General features: G+C 40.0%; 1 protein-coding gene across 7 annotated transcripts in view; it reads left to right on the plus strand.

Annotated features, from left to right (window-relative positions):
• NUMB (NUMB endocytic adaptor protein) overlaps positions 1-27,878 on the plus strand; it is a 147,248-nt gene that overhangs the window by 19,110 nt on the left and 100,260 nt on the right. For all 7 annotated transcript variants that reach the window (XM_004612293.2, XM_055130737.1, XM_055130739.1 and 4 more), the window contains exon 2: positions 19,822-19,952. The gene's annotated coding sequence lies outside the window, so the exon portion shown is untranslated. The remainder of the gene's footprint in view (positions 1-19,821; positions 19,953-27,878) is intronic.

Genomic DNA, 27,878 nt, shown 5'->3' on the forward strand with positions numbered 1-27,878 from the left:
GTGAGTAATATTCCATATGTGTTATATATATATACGTATATGTGTGTGTGTGTGTGTGTGTGTGTGTGTATGTGTGTGTGTGTGTGTTTTTGCGGGGGGCACATGCAGCGATGCTCAGGGGTTACTCCTGGCCTTGCACTCAGGAATTATATGGGATGCCGGGGATTAAACCTGGGTTGACTGCGTTCTCTCTTTCTCTTATGAGTCATAGCTGGTGATGCTGAGAGGTTATTTCTGGTTCTGCAGTTAGGAATCACTGATGGCAGGGATCAGGGGAGCCATATGTGGTGCTGGGAATTGAACGTGGGTTGACTGTTGAAGGCAAACACCATACCTTCTGTACTATCGCTCTGGCCTCAATGTTTTTGTTTTTATTTTGCCAGTGACATCTATTCATTTAATAGAGCTACTTTTTGAATTTGGTATGTGAATTATTGATTTAGGAACATTAAAACTGCATGATCTGGCTTGGAAACTATTGTGTGTTTGAACTAGATGTGAAAATTGATAGTCAGCAGAGCTATCAGGCAACTACAATACTAGCAGCAGCTAATGCATTCTTATATCCCGGTCTTGTTCTAAGTGCTTTACATGCACTAATGTAATCTATGTAATGAAGTCCTGATGTAGGTAGGTACTATTATTGTCCTTATTCTCTAGTTGAGGAATCTGAATCACAGAGACTAAGCAATGTGAAATGTTAAGTAGTGGACAGGGACAGACCTAAGTAGTCTGACACCAAAGCCTATACTCTTAAAACCTTGCTGCTAAATTGATGAAACACATTATGCATGTTTTAATTGTTGCCAGAGTTTAAATAGAGATTTTCAAGTTGCAAATAAGCTCTCTACCAGTTTCCCTCCCTTATTTGTTACTTCTCTCTTGTACCTCAGGAAGTGATTTATTGAAGTGTTTTCTTGTTTGTTTTTTTGTACCACATCCAGTGGTGCTCAGGGATTACTCTTGACTCTGTGCTTTGGGATATGTCTTGGTGGTGTTTGGGGGGGATTATATGCAGTTTTGGGGATCAAACTGGGTTTGCTGCATGCAAGGCAAGTGTCTTTCTTAACCTTTGTACTGCCTTGGGTCCTGAAAGAAAAATTCAGTCTGAATTTACTGCAGTTGAATCTGCAACTCATGTGACATGTGATTGAGTCTTTCCTAAAAGAGTCGTTTTTCTTTTTACCTTAATTTGGTCTTGGGTGTGTAGCAACTACTTTCAGACAGTCTTCAGCAATATTTTGTTTAACTCATCTTTGTGAAGATCACAAAATGTAAATATTTAACATTCTTAGTGAGATATGAGGTTGATGGAAATTGTGTCTGCAAAATGTACTTGGTACAGCACTACTTACATACTTGATAGCTATAGTATATATGATGTGTTTACAAAGAATAACATTTAAAATTTTTCTTGCATTTGGAATCCCCTACTTAACGTGGAATTCTACTTTGTCATTAGCTTGGATTTAAATAAGATTAATCTTTTTTTTTTTTTTTTTTTTGCTTTTTGGGTCACACCTGGAGATGCACAGGGGTTACTCCTGGCTCTGCACTCAGAGGAATTACCTTTGGCCGTGCTCAGGGGACCATATGGGATGCTGGGATTTGAACCCGGGTCGGCCGTGTGCAAGGCAAATGCCCTACCTGCTGTGCTATCTCTCCAGCCCCAGAATAAGATTAATCTTTGCAAGGAGGGCTAGATTTCTTAACTAATTTTCTTTTCCTTTTGGGGACCACACCTGATGGTGTTCAGGGCTTACTCCTGGCTCTGTGCACAGGGATCACTCCTGATGGGGGTTAGGGGGCCTTATGGGGTGCTGGGGATTGAACCCAGGTTGGCCGCATGAAGGCAGGCACCCCTACCTGCTGTAATAACCCCTCAAAAACATTTTGGCTCCCCGCCCAGAAGCCTGTGTTCTCTTTCTCCTCCCTCATGACTTTTTTCCTGTTAAAATAAAATAATTTATTGAGTAACTGTTCCCCCTCCTCTCTCCTTTCTCCTCCTCTCTCCTCCTCTCCTTCCTATATCTGCTGTGCTCATGGCTTACTTTTGGCTTTGTGCTCAGTAATCTCCTAGCAGTGCTCAGGGAACCATATGGTGTGCTGAGGATCAAACCTGGCTGTGTGCAAAGCAAATGCCATACCTGCTGTATTATCTATCGCTTGGGCCCCAACAAAGTTGTTTATGATTGAGCTTCAGTCATACAATATTCCAACACCCATCCAATTCATCAGTACACATTTTCCACCACCAGTGTCCCCAGTTTCCTGCCCAACTGCCCTTCCCCAGCCCCACCCCCGCAGCTTGCCTCTGTGGTACTTTTTTCCTTTATCTCTTAAGGCAGGAGTTTAGCTACTGAGTTTTAGGCTACTGTGTTTCTCCTCCAGGTCAATTTTGTGCCTTTTATTTTCTCCCTTTTTGTATTTTTCTTGAGCTGTTTGGCATGTTTCGAATGTTTTCACTTTCTTAATCTTCGAAGATATGATAGAACCATCCTCTTACATAAGGACTTCCTTATCACTTTCTTCTCACATTATTTTTTTCACTGCCAGGAATTGACTCTGGTATGTGCTCTACTGCTGAGTCACTTTGCTACCCCTTTATTTTTTGATAGCACTTTGTATCAGCATTTAATGGCATATTCTCTGCTTTGCATTATTATAGTTAATTATACATTATTATAGTTAATTTTCCTCCTAGATTATGCACATACTGAGAACAAAATTCTTGTGACTTTGACTTAGTCTATTTTTCTTTGCTTTTGGGCTGAACCTGGCAGTGCTCATGGGCTACTCTGGATTTGGTGCTTTGGGGTCATTTCTGGTTGACTGTGTGCAAGACAAGTGCCTAAGTGCCTGTACTGTCTTTCTGGCCTCGAAGTAATAGCTTTTAAGATAAGATTACATATAAAGAGACCAGATCATGCAGTTCCTGTAGGAGGTTTGGATTTTTTTTAGAGAGTGAAGGGCCTCCCAAGTGCAGAGGGGAACTAGGTGCTACTCCTGGTGATATTTAACCAACTGGGTCAACTGGGCTATGGCCAGAATATGCATTGGTGCTGGGTTCTACCAGAGCCATACCTGGCATTGCTCAGGTCCCTTGGGCTACATCTGGTTTTGCTGGAGAGGGACATGTGATGCCAGAGATCGGGCTCTGGGATTTAGATTTTGTTTGTATTTATTGGTTTTGGGGCTACACTGCAATGCTTAGGGCTTACTTCTGGCTCTGCACTCAGGGATTAGTCCTGGTGGTACTCAGGGGACCATATGGGATACTGGGAATTGAACCCTGGTCAGCCATGTGTAAGGCAAGAAACCTTCCTACTATACTATTGCTCCTGTTCCACTGGAATGATGATCAGGGAGATGTCTTCAAAGGGTTGGAGCCTAGCCACAAGATGTCTTGCATGCTGGCGCCCTGGATTTGATCTTCAGTGCCACATGATTCTCTGAGCTCCACTGGGTGTGGGCCTCCTTGCTCCACCCAAATGCAATTAAAAGATTTTAAGCAGGGTATTACATTTGATTAACACTCTTGTGGACTGTAAGCTGTTAATTGAATTATAGGAGAGCTTGAGGGAAAGCAGTTTAGAAAGATGGTAAATTTAGAAAGGAGCAATTTAGAAAGATGGTAAAGGTAGAAATAGAAGTAGGTAGATTTAAAAAGCTTTTTTGGTAGAAGTAAATTTTTTTTGTTTGTTTTATTTTGTTTTTTGGGTCACACTGGCGATGTTCAGGGGTTACTCCTGGTTCTGCACTCAGGAATTTTTCCTGGTAGTGCTTAGGGAACCATATGGGATGCCTGGGATTGAACCCGGTTTGACCATATGCAAAGCAAAATGCCCTATTTGCTGTACTATCTCTCTGGCCCCAATTTTTCATTGGGGGGGGAGGGTCAGGCCTGGCTGTGCTTCGGGCTACTTTCAGCCTGGTGCTCAGTGCCACTCCTGGAAAAAATTTTTCTCTTCCAACTTTTATTTAGGTATCATGCTTTACAATGCTGTTAATAATAGAGTTTTACACGTACAATGTTCCAACACCACACCCAAGTGGTAGAGTTTTTAAGATTTACTGATAGGTTAAATGTTTTTGTTTTTACAGTGCCAATAATTTTTAGATTAGATGTGAAGGAGAAAAAGAAATCAAGGATTACTTTCTAAATTCTTTTTTGGTATTTATTGAAATCGAGGGAGTACTATGGGAAAATAGCTTTTTATTTATTATTTATTTATTATTTTTTTTTTTGGCTTTTTGGGTCACACCCGGCTATGCTCAGAGGTTACTCCTGGCTCTACACTCAGGAATTACTCCTGGCGGTGCTCGGGGACCATATGGGATGCTGGGAATCGAACCCGGGTTAGCTGCATGCAGGGCAAACGCCCTACCCGCTGTCCTATTGCTCCGGCCCCTATTATTATTTTTTTAAGGGGACCAGTAAGCTGAATAAATATTCCTGCTTTGGATCAGTAAACCTGCTTTGGATTGGTAAATTTTCAAGAAAAAGAAAGGATGATGTTAGGATATGGGAGAAACTAGAGAAGAGAGGCAGAACTGGAACGTAATTGGTAGTGCTCAGGGGACCATATACAGCCCTGGGGATCAAACTGTGGTTAACCTTTGTATTTGCCATGTGCAAAGCAAGAGCAATGAAAATATTAGGTGAGAGTATGGAAGGTAAAATGGAGAGAGGGAAGTAATCTTGAGTCATCGGTGAAAGGTCACTGACACTGGTGGTGGGTTTTGAATTGGAACATTGAATACCTGAAATGTCGAGGTAAGAGCAATTAAAGTATCAGGTGAGAGGCTAGAAGGTGAAGTGCAGAGAGAGAAGGAATCTTGGCATTGGTAGGACATTGACACTGGTGGTAGGTTTAGAGTTGAAACATTGAATGCCCAAAAGTCTCTCTTTCTCTCTTTTTGGTGGTGGGAACGTGCTATACCTGACAGTGCTCAGGGCTTATTCCTGGCTCTGTGATTAGAGATCACTCCTGGCAGGGCTCTGGGGACAATATGGGATGTTGGGAATCTATCCTGGGTCTCTTGTGTGCAAGGCAAGTGTCCTGTCTATTGTACTATTGCTCCAGTCCCATCGTGAAACTTTATCAGCAGTTTTATAAATCATGGTGAGCAAATAAAAAAATTTCAAGAGGGGTGGAGATATAGAAAAGAGGAGAGGTTAGATGTTTAAGGTTGAAGAAACTATATAAAACAGCAAGTATAGGGAGCTTTTAGAGTAATATTGCTGTAGTTGAAGTTATTAGCTTTGCTGCATTTATGACAAAAACCTGTATACATAAATGTGTAATTTTTCTTCGGTATTGATGTTACTGTTTGGTAACAGTTTGGAGAAGATTAACTGTAGTCTTGTTCAGAAACTCAAGAAGAGAGACATGGGAGAAGTTAAATTAGGAAATGTAAAACGACTGTGGATGAACTGTGAAATCTAAATGGATAAAATAGAAAGTGAGGTCAGGGATGTGACTCAGTGGTAAGGCACTTCCCTTGCATATGGCCAACCTGGGTTTGATCACTAGCACTTATGGTTTCCTAGGCTCCATGAGTGATCCCTAAGTACAGAACCAGGAGTAAAACTTGAGCACCTTCAGGTGTGACTCAGAAACAAACACAAAACTTTTTTTTGGGAGCCTCTTTAACAGTGCTTGGGTACTACTCCTTATGATACTTGACTTCGAAGTTGTGGATTTTATTTGTTTTTATTTGCGGGGGCGGGGGTGGTGGTGGCACATCCAGCAGTGCTCAGGGATTATTCCTGCTCTGTGTCAGGAATTACTTCTTGAGGGACTATTGGGTGCTGGGGATGCCCATATGCAAGGCAACTGCCCTACCTTCTTTACTGTAGTTCTAGTTCTAGCAGTTGTGATAGGGCCAATTCAGTGATAGAGTCTGATGATGTAGTACTACTTAGGTGTATCTTTGCAGGGAATCACCAGGTAATATACTAGCAGTGCTGACGGGCCATGTGGGGATCAAACTTAAGGTCCTATGAACGTACTGTATGTATGCCAGAATTTTGAGATATTTTCCTGTTTTAGACTTTTTATTTTTTATTGCATTTTATTTATACAGACCATACCCAGTGTTTCTGTGGGTACACAGCTACTCTAGTGGTGCTCAGGAATTCACCAGGGTTGCACCCAGGAGTACAGGGTATGGGGATGGGGAGGGGGGTTGAATTTAAGACCTTGCACTTACGAGGTTTGTACTCTTAGTATTTGAGTTCTATTCCTCATCCAACATGAGTTTTAAGTTTTTGGTGGTAGTATTTAAAATTTTATTTTTTGTTTTGGGGTCTCCACCTGGCAGTTCTCATGGCTTACTCTTGGTTCTGTGCTCAGGGATCACTCCTGGAAGGACTGGGGTACCAGGATTGAACCTGGGTTGGCTGCATGCTAGGCAAGTACCCTACCGGCTGTACTATCTCATCAACTCTTAAATTTCTTTTTAATTTTTATTATTTTAATTTTTAAAATTTTAGCATTGTGGTTTACAATTCTGTTAATGATAGGTTTTTTACATAACAGTGTGCCAACTTCACAACCTCAACCAGCATGTCCTTCCTCAGGCTATCCCCCCACATATAACATATAACTTTTTAAAGTCTTAAAAAATCCTTGTGTATTTGGTAAATATAAATATTTGCCAAATCAGCTTCCTTTGTTAATTCCATTTTCTATACACAGGACACAGGAAAATGCCTGTTATAAATATTTGTGTCTATTTATTATCTTGCTATGAAATTTTTAACATAATATCTAAACTTATTTTTCTTAAAACTTCTGAATTAATTGTTTGGTCTTTTTAGAAAACAATTTGTTAGGTTCTTATGCAAAGCAGATAGTTGGATAATGGTATTTGTTTCAATATTCTTTTATTATAAACATAGATAAAAGGGGGAAATTAATTTCTGGCTGGGACCACTGTCTGAAGAATGGAGTTTGCAGGTATTCCAATACTGGTGGATTTTCTTTTTGTGGTTTGGTTTCTTTTTGCATTCCAGAGTTGTGCAGGTTAGTTTAACTGGTCACTGTCACTGTCACTGTCATCCCGTTGCCCATCGATTTGTTCGAGCGGGCACCAATAACGTCTCTCATTGAGAGACTTATTACTGTTTTTGGCACATTCAATACTCACAGGTAGCTTGCCAGGCTCTGCCGTGCGGGCTCCATACTCTCAGTAGCTTGCCGGGCTCTCCGAGAGCAGGCGGAGGAATCGAATACGGGTTAGCCGAGTGAAAGGCGAAAGCCCAACCGCTGTGCTATCACTCCAGCCCAGTTTTGCTGGTATCTTTAATAATTTTTTTTTGTGTGTGTATGTTTGTGCATGCTCCTGATTTGTAATAAAAGGGCATCGTGAATCCTGCTATGTCCCCTGAGCTGCTGGGATCATTTGTGGCCACCTGAGACTCTGAACTGGAATAAATGAATTGTGAATCGATACACAATATTGTTTAATATTAGAGGGGCCGGAGCGATAGCACAGCGGGTAGGTCGTTTGCCTTGCATGCGGCCGACTCGGGTTCGATCCCCGGCATCCCATATGGTCCCCCAAGCACCGCCAGGAGTAATTCCTGAGTGCAAAGCCAGGAGTAACCCCTGAGCATCGCTGGGTGTGACCCAAAAAGCAAAAAAAAAATATATTGTTTAATATTAGAATTGGGTTTTTGTCTTTCAAAGTTTGATGATGTTTTTGGGGTGGGGGGATGGGACTGGGGGTGGGAGGGATACTGGGTTCATGGGTGGTGGAGAATGGACACTGGTGGAGGGATGGGCTCTTAGACATTGCATGAGGGAAAAACAAGCACGAAAATATGTGTATCTGTAACTGTACCCTCACTGTGACTCACTAATTAAAAAATAGAAAAAAATAAAAATTAATAAAAAAAAGAAATCTCATCTTGTTTAAATACTTAACTCTTGTTTATATCAATTAGCCTGTGGTAGGGGCCAGAGAAATTGTATAGTAGGTAGGATGCTTGCCTTGCTTGTGGCTGACCCTGTTTGAATCCCCAGGCTGCAGAAGTGATCCTTGAGTACTGCCAGGGTGGTTCCCAAACAAAAAAATATCAGACAGACCAAAAAACCAAAACAAACAAAACCCCCCTGAACAATTAGCTTATGATAAAATTGCATTTGTGATATTTGCTTGAAGTTACAATTTCCAAAAACGTTTGATCACATTAAGAAGTGAAAACTTGGGGGCTGGAGTGATAGCACAATGGGTAGGGCATTTGCCTTGCACACGGCCAACCTGGGTTCGATTCCCAGCATCCCATATGGTCCCCTGAGCATCGCCAAGAGTAATTCCTGAGTGCAAAGCCAGGAGTAACCCCTATGCATCACCAGGTATGACCCCAAAAGCAAATAAATAAATAAATAAATAAATAGAATAATAAGTGAAAACTTACTATATAATAATAACAATGATCTTACTGTAATGATCTAATGGTGCATTTGTAGGTATATACTCGTGAAATGATAGCTTGGAGTCATTCAGAGAGCTATATGCTTATGTTATAACCGTCCCAAACTGAAATATACTTCAACTGGTGAATTGACATTCATACCATAAAGTAAACTATTTGGCAATATAAGCATAAATGTGCACGGATAGCAAATGCTTCATGCTAAATGAATGAAGACAGACTCAAAAGACCATATACAGGGCTGGAGTGATTTGCCTTGTACACGGCTGACCCAGGTCGATCGCTAGCATCCTGTATGGTCCCCCACGCCCACCAGGAATGATCCCTGAGCTCAAATCCGGGAGTTAACCCTGAGCACTCCTGGGTGTTGCCCAATACCACACCCCCCCCTTGCCATTCCTCCCCCCAAAACACCACATCCTATATGATTCTACTTTTAGATATTTTAGTAAAAGAAAAAGTATAGGGACTGGTATAAAAGTACAGTGGTTGCTAGGGAGCAGGGAAACAGTTTGGTACAGAATGCATGAGGAAATTTTTTTGGGGGTGGTATTCTGTATTTTCTGTTTGTTTCCTTTACCTTGACAGTGCTACAGTGCTACCTTGTTGTAGTTAGTGATGGTTACATGGCTGTATGTGCATGGCTATATGTGTTTTTCACCTCTGTCCCTTTTTCTCAGTTGATAGTGTCAAATGTGGATCATGCACATGTTGATTGTGGTGCTTGCCCATATAGTTTTGTTGCTCATGGATGGTATCATGCATCGTGTTTGTGTATTTGTACACATGCTGCTGAGGATTGCACTCATTTAATTGCGGTGCTAATACATATACTTGTTGAGATTCACAGTTCTGGTTGTGGTACTTGCACATCTTTTAATTGCTATGCTTACCAGGAGTTGGACCTTTTAGATATAGTATGACTCGAAATTGCTTGTGGGACTGGGAATCGCAGGCACCACTGCTCAAGGCCAAAGCGATAGTGCAGCAGGTTGGGTTGCGTGTGTCTGACCTGGGTTTGATCTCTGGCATCTCATATGGCCCCCTGAGCATTTCGAGGAGCAGTCTCTGAGCGCAGAGGAGTAAGCCTTGAGCACTGCCAGGTGTGCGCCCCTTCCCTCCCCCCCCAAAAAAAAAACCACACACAACAGATACCACTGCTCTTAGACATAGACAGCAGAACTGTTAGATCATGGGCAGAGTATGGGTATAGTATGTAGGGTGCTAGCCTTGCATGTAATTGACCCAGGTTTGATCCCCAGTACCACCTGTGGTCTTCTTAGTCCTGCAAGGAATGATCCCTAAGTGCAGAGCCAGAGCCAGGAGTAAGTCCTGAGCACCGCCAGTTTGGCTCCCAAGCAAAACGAAACAAAACAAAAACATAGAAATGCCAGATTACACTTTATGCATATTGTGCATCCAGGATTGCACTCATGATAGTCTCATGCTTACAAGTCAGGCACTTTGGCCTGTGAGTCATCTCCAAGCCCTTATGACTGCAGATGTTTTTCAGTCTCAGAATATATTTATTATATTCTGTAAATAAAGTATATCAGATGAACTTTATTTAATTGGTGCCAGTATGCCATCACGTCCTTGGCACCTAGGAAATGAATTGCTATATTTAAAGTATTCTTGGGGCAGGGTAGATTGTTCAAAGGTAGATAGAACATATGCTTTACATGTGGAAGTCCTGGGTTCTGTTTCTGCCACTACATGGTCCCCTGTTTGAGTACCTTCAGGAGCAACCCTCAATCAACTGGGGAGTGGGGCTAGTACATTGTTGGCTGTGGTCTCAAATCAAATATATGCCTTTTATATGTATTCATACATGAATATACACTGGGATTTAGTAAGACTATCAACAAATCGTCCTTTTAAAACATTTATGTTCTTTTTAATTGAATCACTGATTTTTTTAAAAGTAGTTAATTTTCTTTTTTTATTGAATCACAAAATGTACTGTTAAAATTCCTGTTTGACTTTTTTTTTGGGGGGGATCACACCCGGCTATGCATGTGGGTTACTCCTGGCTCTTGCACTCAGGAATTACTCCCTGGCGATGGTCGGGAGACCATATGGGATAATGGGAATCAAACCCTGGTTGGCTGTGTGCAAGGCAAATGCCCTGTCTGCTGTGCTATCGCTCCAGCCCCTGTTTGACATTTTTTGAGAAAGTGGTAGGTAAGTATCCTTAGCATTTGTAAAGATCTTTGAAGCTCTTGAAAATACTAGAAAAGTTGAATATGTCTACATTTAGCAAGCATTCCTATCATATGTTTAAAAGAATGTTACATTGTTAGAATGAATAGAATCAAAGAGATTTGAAGTGTTCATGTTTCATAGATAAACAACTTGAAGCCTAGGCGATTTCATTTTCTTTTCTTTTGTTTTTTAGAGCCACACCTGGCCAAGACTTACTCCTGGTTCTGCACTCAGGGATAACTCCTGGCAGGTTCAGGGTATGTGAGGTTGGGAATCCAGTGCGGGTTGGCCACATGCAGAGGAAAGTGACCCATCCTGAGTGGGTCCCATCTGTTGTCTGGACCCAGCCTAGGCTAGAGTCACACAGCTAGTTTGTGACAGAAGCAGATCCCGAATTTAAGCACTTGCTTATTTTACTAAAATTCATTTTTCTATTCTAAGTTCTTTTTTTATAGAGACTATTTTTATTTTCAGAACTTTATAATTGTGTACTCTTAAAACTGGAAACCACTCCCTTCCTAGTGTAGGAAAGCCCTGTGTCTGGTTGATAATAGGAAGGACTAAAATTGAGAGATCCTGTAGTACTTAAAGTTTGCTTTGACATGGTACATTTAGCTATAAAGATGCTTCTTTAAACCAGAAAATCTGGTTTAACATAGAAAATGTTTAGTTTGGGAGTTGTCAAGTTTCTAGTTAGAAAGTGTTTATAACATTGTGTTAAAATCTTTTCAGATCATCATGATTAATGATTTGTTGGAAATGTAGAAGTTTAAGAGTTTTGTTAGGGGGCTGGAGCAGGTAGGGCATTTGCATTGCACGTGGCCGACCCAGGTTCGATTCCCAGCATCCCCTATGGTCCCCTGAGCACCGACATGGGTAATTCCTGAGTGCAGAGCCAGGAGTAACCCCTGTGCATCATCCAGTGTGACCCAAAATGAAAAAAAAAAAAAAGAGTGGTGTTAGGTTCTGGAGTGTTAGGCCTGGAGGAATAGTGCAGAGCACTACTTGTCAAATGTCTGGTCTAAATTCAAATGTTCCTAGTGTATAATCACTGGGGCGGCTAGGGAAAGCTCCGGAAGCTCTCCCTCTTGTCACTTGGATTCAGTGGACTTGGGCCACTCCCCTATCAGGGCAGCCCAGGCTATGGGTGGATGAAGGAGGAAACAAGGGCCAAGCTGGTTGATGGTCAGTTGCCATTTATTCCATTCTCCCCATGCGCCTGTTCCAGTCTCAGTAAGCTCTCCATTCTAGTCTTACACTACCCTTCATTCCTGTTTCCTCCTACTCTCCCGTTCATCTCTCCACACTCCATCTCACAGCCTCATCTCTTGTCTCTCCGAGCACCTGCTCCTGAATTCTTCCCCTGCATCCTTCTGCCTCTCTCTCCCTTGCTAGTCTCTCTGCACTCCATCTTGCTGCCCTCGTCTCTCTCTAGTCTCTCTCCAACTCTCCACATTGGGGGTAGCCACCACACCCCGCCACAACATATCAAAAGCCCTTCTGCTCAAGGGCAAAATACCACTTAAGGGTGTTTCTGCTCTCCTTAGTCCAATAACTTAATTAACATCTTAATTCTTCTTAATATTAGTTATTTTGTATGAACACGGTAAGAGATACATTGAGCTTGTAGGGTGACTCTCCTGGGGACATCTCACCACAGATTCAGACGACAGTGCTCAGGCCGGATTAATCATTCCTAACCCTAGCAGAGTCCAAATCTAGTTATTACTTATGGAACATGATAGCATTTGTTCATGACCATGCTCTTAACTTATAGTTAAGCATTATGGCCCTTTGGCCAGGCCCATTCCGATGCCAGGCTAGTACATAGCTCACAGCTTGCCCTGGGTCCATCCAGTCCCTTGTTGGGACCCTGCTTTGGGGGTGCTAGGAAGAAAGGGTAATTGAGGCATAGATCAAGAAAACAGATGCCCCGGAGGTAATATCTAGAGTCAATTAACTCCCAAGTTACAAAAGCATAGCATTAACTGTCTTCTTGTGCCTATACAAAAAAGGACATTGCTTTGAATTAACTATGCAAAGGACCTAAGGAGAAGAGAGAAAAAATATTTACAAGTCGTCAGAGCACAAAGAAAGAAGTTACAAGTAAACACAGGAATGGAAGCACTGTGATGGGAGTAACCCAGTAAACCTAAGTTCCCTGTGGCAAGACGGAAAGAACAAACCAATGTTATCATATTCCCTAATACTACCCTCATAGTGCCCCCCTCAAAGCCCTCCCAACCCAGAAAATAATGTTAGTCTTTCAGATTATCTTAAGTCAGTGGAGCCAAGGGCCCACTGGATTTTTTTTTTTTTTTTTTTTTTTTTGCTTTTTGGGTCACACCCAGCGATGCTCAGGGGTTACTCCTGGCTTTGCACTCAGGAATTACTCCTGGTGGTGCTTGGGGGACCATATGGGATGCCGGGGATTGAACCCGGGTCGGCCACGTGCAAGGCAAACGCCCTACCCGCTGTGCTATCGCTCTGGCCCCGGCCCACTGGATATTTATAACTTCCATGAGCCATACAATACAATACAGGGAGTTGGGCCAGTGCAGACCAACACTGAACCAGGCCTGACCACATGATTTCCAGGGGCCTTATGTAGCCCAAGGGCTGAATGTTACCCAAATCTGCTATAAGCAGTAGAGGATTTATTTTGTTCTGATGGGTGTGAGGAAACATTGGAAACTTTGTTTTTGCAGTGCCAGGGATAAAAAGCAGTGTCTCATACACTGAACTACATCTCTTACCTGGAAACATTCCTAAATAGTTATACAATTAGGAAATGAAGAATGGAATGTTACTTATAATGTAATAGCAGTTTTAATGGTCTTGACTAATTTTCTGTCCCTTTATATTCACTTCCCTTTTTGGATAGTTGGTTTTTTGTTTTGTTTGTTATGGATAATAGTTTTATACTCACCTCTGGACCCCAGTTCTAGAACCAGACATAGAGTTCCTGCCTCTTAGAGATTAAATAAAGGTGATAGTGCAAATAATATCTGCAAGAGATACTGGATAGATTCAATCACAGAGTGAGCACATTTCTTTCATGGTTTTAAAACAGTGTTCTGCAGCCTTGAGGTCTTTCTAGGAATTGTATCCTATAGACAATCGACCCAGGTAGACTTGGAAAGCAGTTTTTCTTTGTGAGATAATCAGTCCTAGCTCAGGTTTAGCTCTGATAGGTCTTTTGTCTTAATATGGACGCTTTTAGTCCTTGTACCCCATGGAGGCCAAACTCTCAGTTGCCTCTGCCTATTTCTAGTTCAGGAGCTATTGCTTCAGAACAGTGTACCATTTTGCATTTATGCCACTCTCACTACATGGGAGACATCTATGTTTTTGAGCCAGTTTTACGCACTATTTATATATTTGATACATTTATTTATATAGAGTTTTCTTGACTGGAACCTTTTTTACATTTTCAGAGCCATGTGTTTTCATTCTTAAAGCTGGAATTATAACCCTTCTCTATTAGTGTTTCTTTGTGCTAGCGAAATGGGATTATAGTTATATATAAATCTTTTGGAGGTTCTGGAGGTTTTTGGCTGTCGGGGCTCTGCTTGGGGCGGGGAGGGAACCCAGGTATGTGGGACCCGTGGCTGAGATCTCTAAGCCTGCTCGGATAGGGACTGGGCCTCCTCCACTCAGATCCCCAGTTTTCCAGTAGCTTGGCAGTCACATCCACAAACTCCTCCCCGCCCCCCGCCATGTAATCTCATCAACAAGATCCAGAGATATAAAACAGAGCTCCCAGAAGAGAGCGACACAATTTTTCTTGGAGTGCGTGGCCACATTTGCAGCTGTGTGACCTCTTTATTTTTATTTTATATTATTTTTTTCCTCATGGCAGAGCCTGGCAAGCTACCAGTGACATATTTAATATGCCAAAAGCAGTAACAACAACATGCTCTTCGTGATACTGGAGTGAGCAGACACCATTGGGCTACACTAGCACGTGACAGGGACAAATGAAGATGTTACTGGCGCCCGCTCGAGCAAATCAATGAACAATGGGATGACAGTGAAACAGTGATACATCAAATCTTTAGACCAGCATATAGTTTATTATAATATATTATATATAATATCCTATATGCTATTTTATTAGCTATTATATTTTAGTTCTGTAATTCGTTGACAGTTGCTTTTCTTAAAGAGTTACATGTGTGCCTGGAGCTATAGTACAGGGAATAGAGTGCTTGCCTTGCACGTGGATGATGCAAATTTGATCCCCAGCACCCAATATGGTCCCCAGAGCCCAGCAGGAGTGATTTCTGAGCGCAGATCCAGGAGGAAGTATGACTGATATGGCCTGACCTCCACCCTCCAAAAACAAACAGTTACATGTGAGTCAAAAGATTTGTGAGTCAGCATTTGAAATTTCCACCAAAGATCTGGCATATATGATATATTTAAAGGCTTTCAGGTAATTTAAGTTACATTTAAATCTAGATGTAATCTATGTACTAACCTTGAATTGGATAATTTTCAGAAAGAATTGCAGTTTCTAATATAATAAAATATTGAACTGTTTAATTTTGTATTTATGATACTGTTTTAAATTTTAAATTAAAACACTAAAATTTGGTTTTTGGGTCACATCCAGCAGTGTTAGGTGCTTACACCTGGCTATGTATTCAGGAATTATTCCTGGCAGGGTTCGGGGGACCATATGTGGTGCTGGGATAGAACCTGGGTCAATTGTATGCAAGGCAAGTGCCCTACAAATTGTACTTAAACCTGATGGTAGTGTTTTAAAGATATTCAAATGTTGTATATTCTTTCATGGTCTACTGTGTATACACTCTATTATACACTCCACAAAAAATTCAGCACAGTGTGTGTAGTTTCTTAGCAGTTAAGGAATTTGTTATGGAGTTTTACTTCAGAAAAGAGTAATGTAACTTCGTATGAGAAAGGAAAAAGGTGCCTTTAAAGTAGAGATTTTGCCTTAGATTTTAACTTAAATGTGGGTTAGTTGCATAACGGAATGTGGAGGTCTTAAAAAAAAATTTTTTTTTTGGATAATGCTCAGGGATCTGCACTCAGGAATCACTCCTGGCAGTTTGGGAGACAATATAGGATGCTAGGGATTGAACCCAGGTCAGCTGCTCGCAAGACAAGCATCTTTCCTACTGTTCTATCTCTCTGGCTCCCAGGTCTTGAAATTTTTGTTTAAAATAAATACAGTTTAGGGGGCTGGAGTGATAGTACAGTGAGTAAGGTGTTTGCCTTGCACACAGCTAACCAGGTTTGATTCCCAGCATTTCATATGGTCCCCCAAGCACTGACAGGGGTAATTCCTGAGTGCAAAGCCAGGGATAACCTCTGAGCATTGCCGGGTATGACCCAAAAAGCAAAATATATAGTTTATTATTGGTAAATGTTTGATTTTATGCACATAATGGCTTCTATCTTAGAGGATTTCCATAAAAAGGTCATTTATGTGCCCTAATACACTGAGTATTAGTATGTTTCAGTGGGTCACTGAATGTATTTTAGAAAAAGAATAACAGTGCCCTTAAATATTTTATCATTATGAATGAAAAGACTGCTGGCTTTGCTGCATGTAGCCCTGATAGACCCAAGTACTGTTGGGCTGAACAATACTGGGTCACTAGGCAATCTTTGAGCCATAAGGCCAGCAACCACTGGACTAAACAGCATCAAGATTGACCCCAGGTACTTCTAAACTCTTTTTTTTTTTTTTTTTTTTTTTGCTTTTTGGGTCACACCCAGTGATGTTCAGGGGTTACTCCTAGCTTTGCACTCAGGAATTGCTCCTGGCAGTGCTTGGGGGACCATATGGGATGCCGGGGATCGAACCCAGGTCGGCCGCGTGCAAAGCAAACGCCCTACCCGCTGTGCTATCGCTCCGGCCCACTTCTAAACTCTTGAGAGAAAAAAAGACTGCCGGCCTTTGATTTAATGTATTATTTAGGTTGAATATTATGAGATACACACGAGAATTGTATGAGGAAGCATGAAGATTCCTCCTTTTTCTTTTCTTTTTCTTTTTCTTTCTTTCTTTCTTTCTTTTTCTTTTTTTTTTTTTTTTGCTTTTTGGGTCACACCCAGCTCAGGGGTCATTCCTGGCTCTACACTCAGGGATTACCCCTGGCCGTGCTCAGGGGACCATATGGGATGCCAGGAATCGAACCCGAGTCGGCCAAGTGCAAGGCAAACACCCTACCCGCTGTGCTATCACTCCAGCCCCGATTCCTCCTTCTTCAAAGTTAGAACTTTGTTAGACTTTATCTTTACATAAATATCATGGTGCCATGTAAACAGGGCTTCTCTAGTAACTGCCTTGGGATTTGGCCTCTTCATTCATTCATTCATTTATGTTTTTGGTTTTCGGGCTTCATCCAGGAGAGCTATGGAGGGATGAGGAAGGAGGAGGCTCCTTTTCTGTGATCTCTGGTAATGCATATGGTCCTCTAAGCTACTGCCAGGGGACTCTGTGGTATTGGGCCACTTCTGGCTCCTGCTCTGGAATGATTCCTGGCAGTGCTTAGGGAACCAGGTGCAATGTTGGGAATCAAACCAGGGTTGTTGCCACCACAGTTGCACACAAATGCTTTACCTCCTGCAATAACTCTTTGGGCCTGAACTTAGCTACTTTTGAAGTCACTTGTTCTCAATGGGGATAGTAAGAAGTTTTGTACTTTTGAGATTGCATTTTTTGTGGGATGGATATAGCTTTGGCATTCAGTTAGCAGAATTTAGTTAACCAAGAATGCTGTATATCCCATAAGGTATGAGACAACTACATGAGTTTTGGAACATTTCCCAGATCTTGTGGATAAAAAACTGGTTTATACTTATATGTTACTAACCCTGTTTTGCATTTAAACCCAAAATATTTTTTAACGTAGTTTTAATAGTCATAGGATTTTCCAGGAATGCAGCTATTAAGTAAGCCACGAATAAGTTGTAGTTTTGTTCAAAAATTGTTGATTTGTAACAAATTACAGTTTTGTTCAGAATTTAATCATTTTGTTCAGAATTTTAAGGAAATCTTAACTGAAAAAAGGAAAAAAAATAAAAATAATGCTACCATTATTGTTTGTATTTTTTATTCTTGACTTCCATTGACTGATATTTATCATTCTTTTCCTTTTAAGTTTACCATATTTGTATATATTTTAAAGCTGTTTAGCCTTGCATTTATTTATTGTTTTCAAACACTGATACGCAGGCTTGGAGACCCCTCTTAGCAATTTTCCACCAACTAGACCAGCAGTTTATTTGTTTTTTTTTTCCTTTGTTTTGAGACTATATCTGGTGGTACTCAGGGATTACCCCTTACTCTGCGCTCAGCAATTACTCCTGGAAGTGCTGGTGGGGTTGGGGAGGGAGGGATGGGCATGGGGAGGAACCATATGGGATCCTGGGATTAAACCCCAGTTTGCCTCATGCAAGGCAAGCAAGCGCCTTACCCACTATACTATCCCTCTGACCCTGTCAATGCCTGACACAAGAATTTCTAAAAAGAATTTTTGATTATTTACCTGGAACTATAGCTTTTTAAAAAATTACTTTTAAAAACTTTCATTTGGTTTTGGACCACATCCAGCAGTGCTCAGGCCTTACTCCTGGCTCTCTGCTTAGGGATTCTTGGTGGGCTAAGGGGACCATATGGAATGCTGGGGATTGAATCCAGGTCAACTGCATGCAAGGCAAGTTCCCTATGCTGCTGTTATTTCTTCAGCCTTAAGGATTATAGCTTTTTCCACATTTTAGGATATTTAAAAACAGCTGCTACTATTTATTACATTGTCTTATAAAGGAAGCCATTGTAATTCCAAAAAAATAGGAACTTTTTGTAAACATTGTTAGTAGTTGTAGACTTATTTTGTTTCAGGGATTAGATTTTAAGAACCATTATCTGATGCATACTTGACCTTTTATATTTATTTTATTTTATTTTTTTTGTTTGTTTTTTGGGTCACACTTGGAGATGCACAGGGGTCACTCCTGGCTCTGCACTCAGGAATTACCCCTGGCATTGCTCAGGGGACCATATGGGATGCTGGGAATCGAACCCGGGTCGGCCGGGTGCAAGACAAACGCCCTACCCACTGTGCTATTGCTCCAGCCCCGACCTTTTATTTTTAAAATCTATTTTAAAAGAATATTTAGGAGGGAATTGGGCCACACCAGGCAGTGCTCACAGAATGTTTCTGCTTCTAAGCTAAGGAGTGATTCCTGGCAATGCTCAGGGAACCATTGAATCCAGGTTATGGTGCCAGGGATTTGAATGAGGGTCATAGTCAACATGGCTGCAAACAAGGCAGGTACCTGTCTATTGTACCATCTCTCCAACTCCAACACTTGACCTTTTAAAAGAGATGTATCTGGTGATGAGTGATATAGCCATGTATCCAAAACACAAAGCTGAAAACATTAGATGTAAGCTGCTACCACTGAAACGTTGTAATGTGTTTGTCAAGTTTGACAGGCAGGGATGGGATGGGGATTGGGTGAGGGAGGAATATGGGAACTCTGGTGGAAGGAAGTTGACACTGGTAGTGGGATTGGTATTGAAATATTATTTGCCTAGGACTCAACTATCAGTAACTTTTTAAATCACAGTTCTTCAATAAATTTTTTTAAAGTATATATGAGTTGAGAAGTCTCAAAGTTTTTATCTTTGATAAGGCAGAATGATAACTGTATTTGGAACCCAGATCTTATACCCGTCTTAAGTTTTTGATGCTGTTTGTTTCAGTGTTTGGTATTGCACAGTTATATTGTAGCACCAGTTTCATATATTGTGAAACTGGGGATCCTGTTTGTTTGGGGGGAATACGGGCTGATGCCCTACGTTAAAGATGAGGCTCGTGGGTAAAAAGCTGACACTGATATTCACCAACATTGCTGTGTGCCTCACCCCAAATTTTAATGCCATGCCCTAATCTATATCATGATAAGGATTAGATCACAGGGAATTTGTGACTTTACTAAGATCATATAACTAGTTAAGAAATAACTGGGACTTTATCCATATTACCTACTGCTGCATTATTCAGTGAAACCTATGCATTCACTTCTATGTAATCAAAACCCACTTTGTCAATTCCCATTCAGTTAGAGGTACTGAATTATGTTATTGAAAGAATGACTATAGCATTTTCTGTCTTTAAAAATTTCAGATTTGGGGGTTAAGCCCCTTCTTCCAGGGAAGAGGACCAGAACAGCTTATGTGTAACCCAGGATCTTGATCCACATCCATAAATTGGGATATTGGTGGGCCAGCCATCTTCAGACACTTTCCTTAAGACAGGTAAGTAGGGGCTGGAGATAATGCTCAGTGGAATGAGTGCATATTGGGAGGCCTGGGTTTGATCCTGGCATTAATGGTTCCTTGAGCACTGAGGAGTAAGCTCTGAGTTTGAAGTAGGCCATCATCACCTGTTGTGGCCCAGAAACAAAAAAAAAATAAGACAGGTAAGTGAAAATAAGGATAAAAAGTAGAATTAATGCTAATGTTTTTTTCTAGTTCTTGTTAGAGTAAAACAACTGCCTTTAACCCTTTTTCATGGCAAAAGCATATTATATATTGTGCTTGAAGCAGAGTACTTTCTTGATTGTATATTGAACGTCAAAATGTTAGTAGCAGTGAGACTTAATCTTTCCGTTTGCTTTCTGTGCATTTTCTCAATTTTATTTTTTGGTTATATATTGTTGCATGAAAAAAATCCTTAAAATTAGTGATTTAAAACATTTCCTCCTTTGTTCATGTAGCTGCATTTTGAAAAGGGCTTGTATGGTGAGGACAGCTAGTGATTTTTAGCATGTAGTGTGAAGTGGAGAAGTGGCTGGAAGTGTAGGCGTGGCTCAGTGCCTGGAAGCTAGGTTACTTCTGGCTCTGCACTCAGTATTACTCCGGGCTGTGCTTGGAAGATCTGATGGGTCTCTCCAGCTCCCAATGGGTACATGTTTCATAGTTACTGCATAATACCCAAGCAAGAAGTCAGCATCAATTCTGACTTATTATGAAGCATTTCATATGTATAAGAGGGCTGGAGAGATAGTACAGTGGATAAAGTGCTTGTTTGCCACGCAGCTAACCTGGGTTCAATCCCCAGCACCACATGTGGTTCCATGAGCACTTCCAGAAGTGATCCATGAGTCAAGCCAGGAGTAAACCCTGAGTATAGACAGATACGGCCCAAATCTATCCTCATCCCTCCACCCCCCAAAATGAATCAAATGTATAAGCATGTTGAAAGAATAGAATGTTGAATATTTGTACACCACCCACTGATAATTCAGTAATTTAAAATATATTATGATAAACTTGATATATCATACTACATAATATATGTGTATACATATACAAATATTCTCTTTTACTCTAAACCATTTGAAAATTGAACACATGGGACTTTGTTTCCAAATAAGTGTACATCTTCTTAAAAAAAAAAGATGATGGGGGTCTAGAGAAATAGCACATCAGATAAGGTGCTTGCCTTGCATGTGGCCTACCTACCTGGGTTTAATTCCCTGCCTCCCATATGGTTTCCTTAACCCAGTCAGGATTCTGGGTACTGAGCCAGAATATCACTGGGTGTGGCTCAAAAACAAACAAAAAAGATAATAGGGGCCTTTGAGATATCTCAAAGTGCTGGAGCACACATGCGTTGTATTTGGAACCCAGAGTTTGCTCCTCAGCACTGTCTTCACCAAGCACTGCATTGGGAGTAACCCCCAACATGCCTGGGTATGGTGCCCCAGAAAAAAGAGATGACATTATATTGTTGTAAATATTTGATAAAAACAGGTTAGTTTTCTATATATGCCAAACCCATTGTCATAATCATAAAAATCTGTCGTTTGGGGTGACAGCAGTTTTAATGGTATTTATGTTTTAAAGTATTTATCAACAATTTTTGAATATTCAGGTTATTGTTCTAGGAGGCGTGGCCCTGTAGATGATATGCTTGTGAATATTTTTAGTTTGGGCTCTTACCTTGTGGGACAACTCTGACTTGTTCTCTCTCTTATTTCCCTTAATTCAGTCACCTAGAAGCTCTTTGAGCTCTTTGAGCAGATAACCATGAATAGTCCTTATCAGAAGATAAGTATAATTTTGTCCAATTTAGGACTAGCATGTAATTTTGTTTTTAGTTATAGGTCAGGAAATTACAGTTAAAGCTGTGGTAGTTTCTCTTATGTATAAGGGTCTTATCCAACTCTAGGTAGTTGAAACCTAACTCTTAGACTTCAGTAAAGAGAGCTTTGGTTTTCTTCAAAAAGTCTGGAATTAGGCAGTTGTTACTGTTGCTCAGTAGATCAGCAGTGTTGGAGATGATATCTTTGTGATTTCAAAGGGTCAGAGCAATAGTACAGCAGGTAGAACACTTGTCTTGCATGTGGCCAACCCAGGTTCAATCCCTGGCACCCTATATGATCAGTCTCCCAATTTGCTTGAGCAGGCACTAGTAACATCTCCATTGTGAGACTTGTTACTGAATTTGAATATGCCACGGGGAACTTGGCAGGCTCCGCTGTGCGGGCGGGATACTCTCGGTAGCTTGCCAGTCTCTCTGAGAGGGACAGGGGAATCAAACCAGGGTTGGCTGTGTACAAGGCACGTGGCCTACCCACTCCAGTCCAATACTTTTAATAAATTACTTCTTTTTGTTTGTTTTTATTTTTGTATCATTCTGGCTGTGCTCAGAGCTTACTCGTGGCTTTGCACTCAGGGATCACTCCTGGTGGGCTCTGGGGACCATATAAGGTGCCAGGGATAGAACCTATGACTTACCTGTTGCACCTCTCTCTGGCTTCCATTTAGTAAGTCACTTCTAATGTCACATTTATCAAAATTTGGTTATGTGGTTACCTCTACATATATGTCTCTTTTGCATCTAAAGTGAGAAGCAGAGAGGGAGGAAAGATTTGTGATATTTTTTGAATAACCTGTTAACAGCATCCACCACAAATACATGATTACATTCATTTTACTTCAAAATTGTGTTTATTTTACTTTATTTTGGTACTTCACATAATACTGTCTTTTGAGGAAAATATCTTAGTTGTGAAAGTAAGCCTTTATTAAGGTGAAATTTGGTTTGAATTTTGGGATTTTGGACAAATGACTTGAGTTTATAGCATCTATTTTCACATCTGTGAAGTGAGGTTAATAATATCTGACTTTTAGGATATTTATGAAGTGTGAAAATTACTTAATGTATGTAATGCAGTATCTGCTATATTGGAGGTGCACAGTGAAGATACTATTATGCAGTGGGAACAAAGTAATTTTGTTCAAAATTGTTTTAATATAATGGTTACAAAAATAGTCCTGGATGACATGAAAACTGCTAATGCTGATAGTACTGCTATAGATTTCCGTCTATATCTCCTTTTGCCTTGTGCTAAGGATTCTCTGTAGAGGGGAGTAGCTGATGATCCACACACATGTATTATTTAACTAGATTTTACATGTTGTTTTCCCACTTCACAGTAGAGCCTGGCAAGCTACCTGTGGCGTACTCGATATGTCAAAAACATTAAAAACGACGGTCCTCATTCCCCTTATCCTGAAAGAGCCCTCAATATGCCATTGGGCTACACTAGCACGTGACAGGGACAGATAGAGATGTTACTGGCACCACTCGAGCAAATCGATGAACAGTGGGATGACAGTAATACAGTGATACTCTCACTTTCAGTGTTTTAGGGCTCCCATTTTCTTAAATTCTCATCAACATTTGGACTTATCTATATGCTTAGTCTTGCTTTGATGGATATAAAGTAATATTTTATTTTATTATACACTTCTGTGATTGAGAATGAGACTAGGCATCTCTTTAGTTGCTTGACACCATTTAAATTTTACCTGCATGTTGACTAAAAAATTATATAAAGAATATTCTAAAAATATCTATTTTTAGAAACATAGTAGATAAAATACAAAAAAATCAGTAGTATTTTAATCCAGAGGCAATTGCTGTTAACTTTCACTATATATTTTTGGTTTTTAATATTAATAGACATGTCATGGTTTTATAACACTGTTACATTTTTCATTTCCCTATGTTGAAATTTTTCTGTCACCATGTCATGCATTGTTTAACATTATGACTTTGTTATTTATTCTATCATAGGACACTTATGCTATTTTTGTTTTTTTTCTCATTAATTCTTCGGTGAACTGTTAATCAAACCTACATTTTGAGGCAACAGAGGGGATTATGCTTTTGTTCATTTTGAATTTATAACAAGTTGCAGACTGTCTCATTCTATTTTTTACTTGGGTCTAGGGCATCTGTTGACTATTTTATAAAGATAACCTGGCATTTGAAGTATTAGTACTAGAGTTCAGAGATTCCCCAGTCTTATATTCTTCTCTCCCAGACTTTTTTTTTTGGTTATTGGTTCATACTCAGCTATGTTCGGGCTTATTCTTCGCTCTGCACGCAGTAATCACTCCTGACCAGTTCAGGGAACCATATAGTAGTGTGCTGGGGATCTTGGGCGTGAGAAAAGCAAGTGTTCTACCTGCTGTACTACCTCTCTGACCCTGCAGTCCTTCTCCCTTTTGTTTTTTTCTACTTTGGTTGGGCTGGTGTAGCATAAAAGATAATGCAAGAGGGGACTTAGACCTACATTTAAATGTTATTGCCGCAGAATTTCAGCTCTTAAAGAACTTTAAGTTGATGACTTCATTTTATTTTTTCAAAAGATTAGCAGTTGTTTTGTTTTGGGGCCACACTTGGTTGTGCCCTGGGCTTACTCCTGTCAGGGATAACGCAAGGCAGGCTCAGGAGACCATATGGGGTCCCAAGGATTGAACCCAGGTCAGCCACGTGCAAGGCAAACACCCTACCTGCTGTACTAATCACTCCGACCCCAAAAGACTAATAGCGCATTGTTTTAAAGAATTTTCACTGTAGAGAGGAACTAAGAGATGGATAAGAAGAAACAGAAGGACATTGGTGGACGGTCTTGGGTTCTTTGATGATGGTGAAAAGTGATAACTATATAAAACTATAAATGTAACTATTATAAATGTGTTTAACTGTATTAATGATTTTTACAGCAGAATTTTTACTGTAAAATGACTTGGAAAATAATAGAAAAGCAAAAAAGGGAAAAAAAATCCCAGCCTCCTCCTACTCAAAAATAAAATAATTGTTACTACCATTTTGCTTTAACTACATTTCACCGAATTATTGTCACAGATTTTATGCAGGTCATTTTTGCAAAAAAAAAAAAAAGGGGGGGGGCTACCATTAAATGAAGTTTTGTAAAAAAAATATTGTGCCAGTACTACTTAAAAACAAGTGCTACCTATAGTTATGTGGTGAGATACAGTATATCTTTTTGTGTCTATGTAGCTCAAAACAGTTTTGTTTAAAGAAATTTAGAAAAATGTGGAGAGATAGAGAGGGAGAGATACGTATGTTCAAAATAGAACACGAGCTTCTGCAGAGTGGTATGTTCTTTTAGATGTGTTTTTGAGGCGGTGTCCTTGAGCCAGCGAGCCTTGGCACCAGAGCCAGTAATTAAGGAATTGTGCAGTGGTAGATTATTGGTAGCTTGATATTAGCTGTGGTGGGAGCAGTTGAATCAAGGAAATTGGAATTGCTATAAGCAGGGCTTTACTCTCTCTGCCTCTCTTCTAAGATCCATGTAAATGTGTAAAGTACTTTGTTGATAAATATATCTGTATCTCTAAAAGTATAGCTCTGTTAATTTTTTTTTGTTTTCTGAGAAAAGGGGGACACTTTCTGGTTTTCTTTTAAAGTAGGTAGATTTTCAGGGGAATGGTGAGTGATTTGTTTCTGAAATGGGGGTAGATATGCTTGGAAACTTCTGGCATAGAAATAAATTACCAGGCCGCAGCAATAGTACAGTACAGTGGGTACAGCTTTTGCCTTGCACACAGCTGACCTGGGTTCAATCCCCAGCATCCAATATTGTCCCCTGAGTACCATCAGGAGTAATTCCTGAGTGCTGAGCCAGAAATAACTTCTGATTATTGCCAGGTGTGACCCAAAAAAACAAAAAGAAAAAAGAAAGAAAGAAAGAAAGAAAGAAATTGCCTGATTAACTAGGCGTTTGCCTTGCACAAGGCTAACCCGGGTAAGATTTCTCCGTCCCTTTCGGAGAGCCCAGCAAATTACCGAGAGTATCTCACCCGAACAGCAGATCCTGGCAAACTCCGCTCATATTCCGCTCATATTCGATATGCCAAAAACAGTAACAAGTCTCACAATGGAGAAGTTACTGGTGCCCGCTCTAGCAAATCGATGAACAACAGGACGACAGTGCTACAGTGCTACAATTCCTTAATCATTATTAATTTAGAAGTCTTTAGGTACACATAGCCAAATAGTATTCTAAAAGATTGCTACTTTCTGTTCCCAAATGAATTCTATATTAACTTTATTGTAGATTCTATTTTCCCTGGTTATTACTTCTATCAGTTCTTATAAGTTTAGAGATTCTCATATGCTTATACTTGGAAAAGTTTCTAAAACCCAATCAGGTATGTTCATTTTAAAATTGTTCTTAAATTATTGATGTCAGAATGGACAGCTTTCAAGTGCTGACAGTAGATAAGCAAGTCTTTGTTTTTCTACTATTGATTAATTTAAAAAGTGAGTGAATACCCCTCATCCAAAATTAATTTGTATGGAAGTTTTGCCACAAACACAGATATAGCAGTTTTTGTTTTGATTAAATTCAGCTCATTACCTTGGCACTGTAAATCTGTTTTATTAAATTTATTAACAAGTCTGTCAAATCAGATACTTAATGTCATTTTTTTGAATCAATCATGTTGGCTCATAAAGCATAATTTTTGTTTTCTAGGAGCTCTAATACTGGGCCAAAGCATTTATAAAACTCTCTCCAACTGGCCTGGAATTGTTTTTTTTAAAATATGCAAGAAAAGCTCTACATGTAGCACCCTATCATGGCTGGAGTATCATCAGTTGCATGTAGCAACTGAAAAGATATAATACGAGGGGAAATATCTTTTTCTTCAAAAACTCTTCTAATGCATAAAATATTCACTCTACTTTAGTATTACTTAATAATAATTAGCAATTTTTTCTTTTATGAACCTCATGTATGCTTAAAGTAAGGCATCATTTCCTGGTAAAGTTGATTCATCACAATGAATAGACAACTGGGATATTTTGGTTGGGGGTGGAAGTGGTTGAGGCAACATACTCAGGAGATCATATGCAGTGTCTAGGATTGAACCAGGGACGGCTGCATGCAAGCAAGCACCATAACTTCTATTGTCTTTCTGACTTCCCAAACTGAGATGTCCTATTTATTTTACTTATTTTAGTTATATTTTGAGCACCTGGTGGTGCTCAAGGCTAACTCCCGACTCTGTGCTCAGGGATCATTCCTGGTGGGATCAGGGGACCATATGGGCTACCGGAATTGAACCTGAGTCAGCCAGGTGCAAGGCAAGCACATTATCTTCTGTATTGTCTTTCCAGCTCTCTTGGAGTGTTTTAAATATTCATTTAATGAGTCTTCAACATAGTGTGCCATTTTACCAGTTCTTCTTTGCTCAAAGATATTTTCTTGGTAATGTCACATGCTGCCTTGTATAGCATAGTGCATATTATTTCACAGGCTATAGCCAGAAGAAATAGTTCTTCACCAATATATTCTTCACAAAATGTATGCAGTTTTCTTAGTTCAGCAGTCAGTAACAAAATGTTGAAGCACACACCTATTAGGATAGCTATTGAATAGTTTTGCCAATGTTGGTGCTCTCAAAATTTTTAAGATGATTTCTTATATATTTTTAATTAATATTAATTTTTTGTTTGTTTTGGGGCTGTGCCAGGATTTACTCCTGTATCTTTGCTCATGGATTACTCCTGGTGCTTTGGGGGACAATATAGGGTAATTCAGAACAATATAGGATGTCAGGTATCAGACCTGGGTGGCTGCCTGCAGACATCCTATTTGCTGTAGTATTTTTCTAGCCCTCAAAGTTAACTTTTTTTCAGATGTTCTTGTAATCATGAGGGCTTCATAGTTTCATTTGATAAAATGGGTTTTGGTAAATCATGCATATCAATAATGTGTGTCAGTGACTAAATATAGTTATATTTAAATATTTAACACTGTATTTAAATATTTAGTACCATTTAAATATTCAATACCACGATATTCAGTTTTCTGCATTTTTTCTTGTTTCAGATATATTTAAAAAAATGAAATT

The sequence above is a fragment of the Sorex araneus genome, chromosome 3 (assembly GCF_027595985.1).
Source record: "Sorex araneus isolate mSorAra2 chromosome 3, mSorAra2.pri, whole genome shotgun sequence".
Classification (NCBI taxonomy): Eukaryota; Metazoa; Chordata; class Mammalia; order Eulipotyphla; family Soricidae; genus Sorex; species Sorex araneus.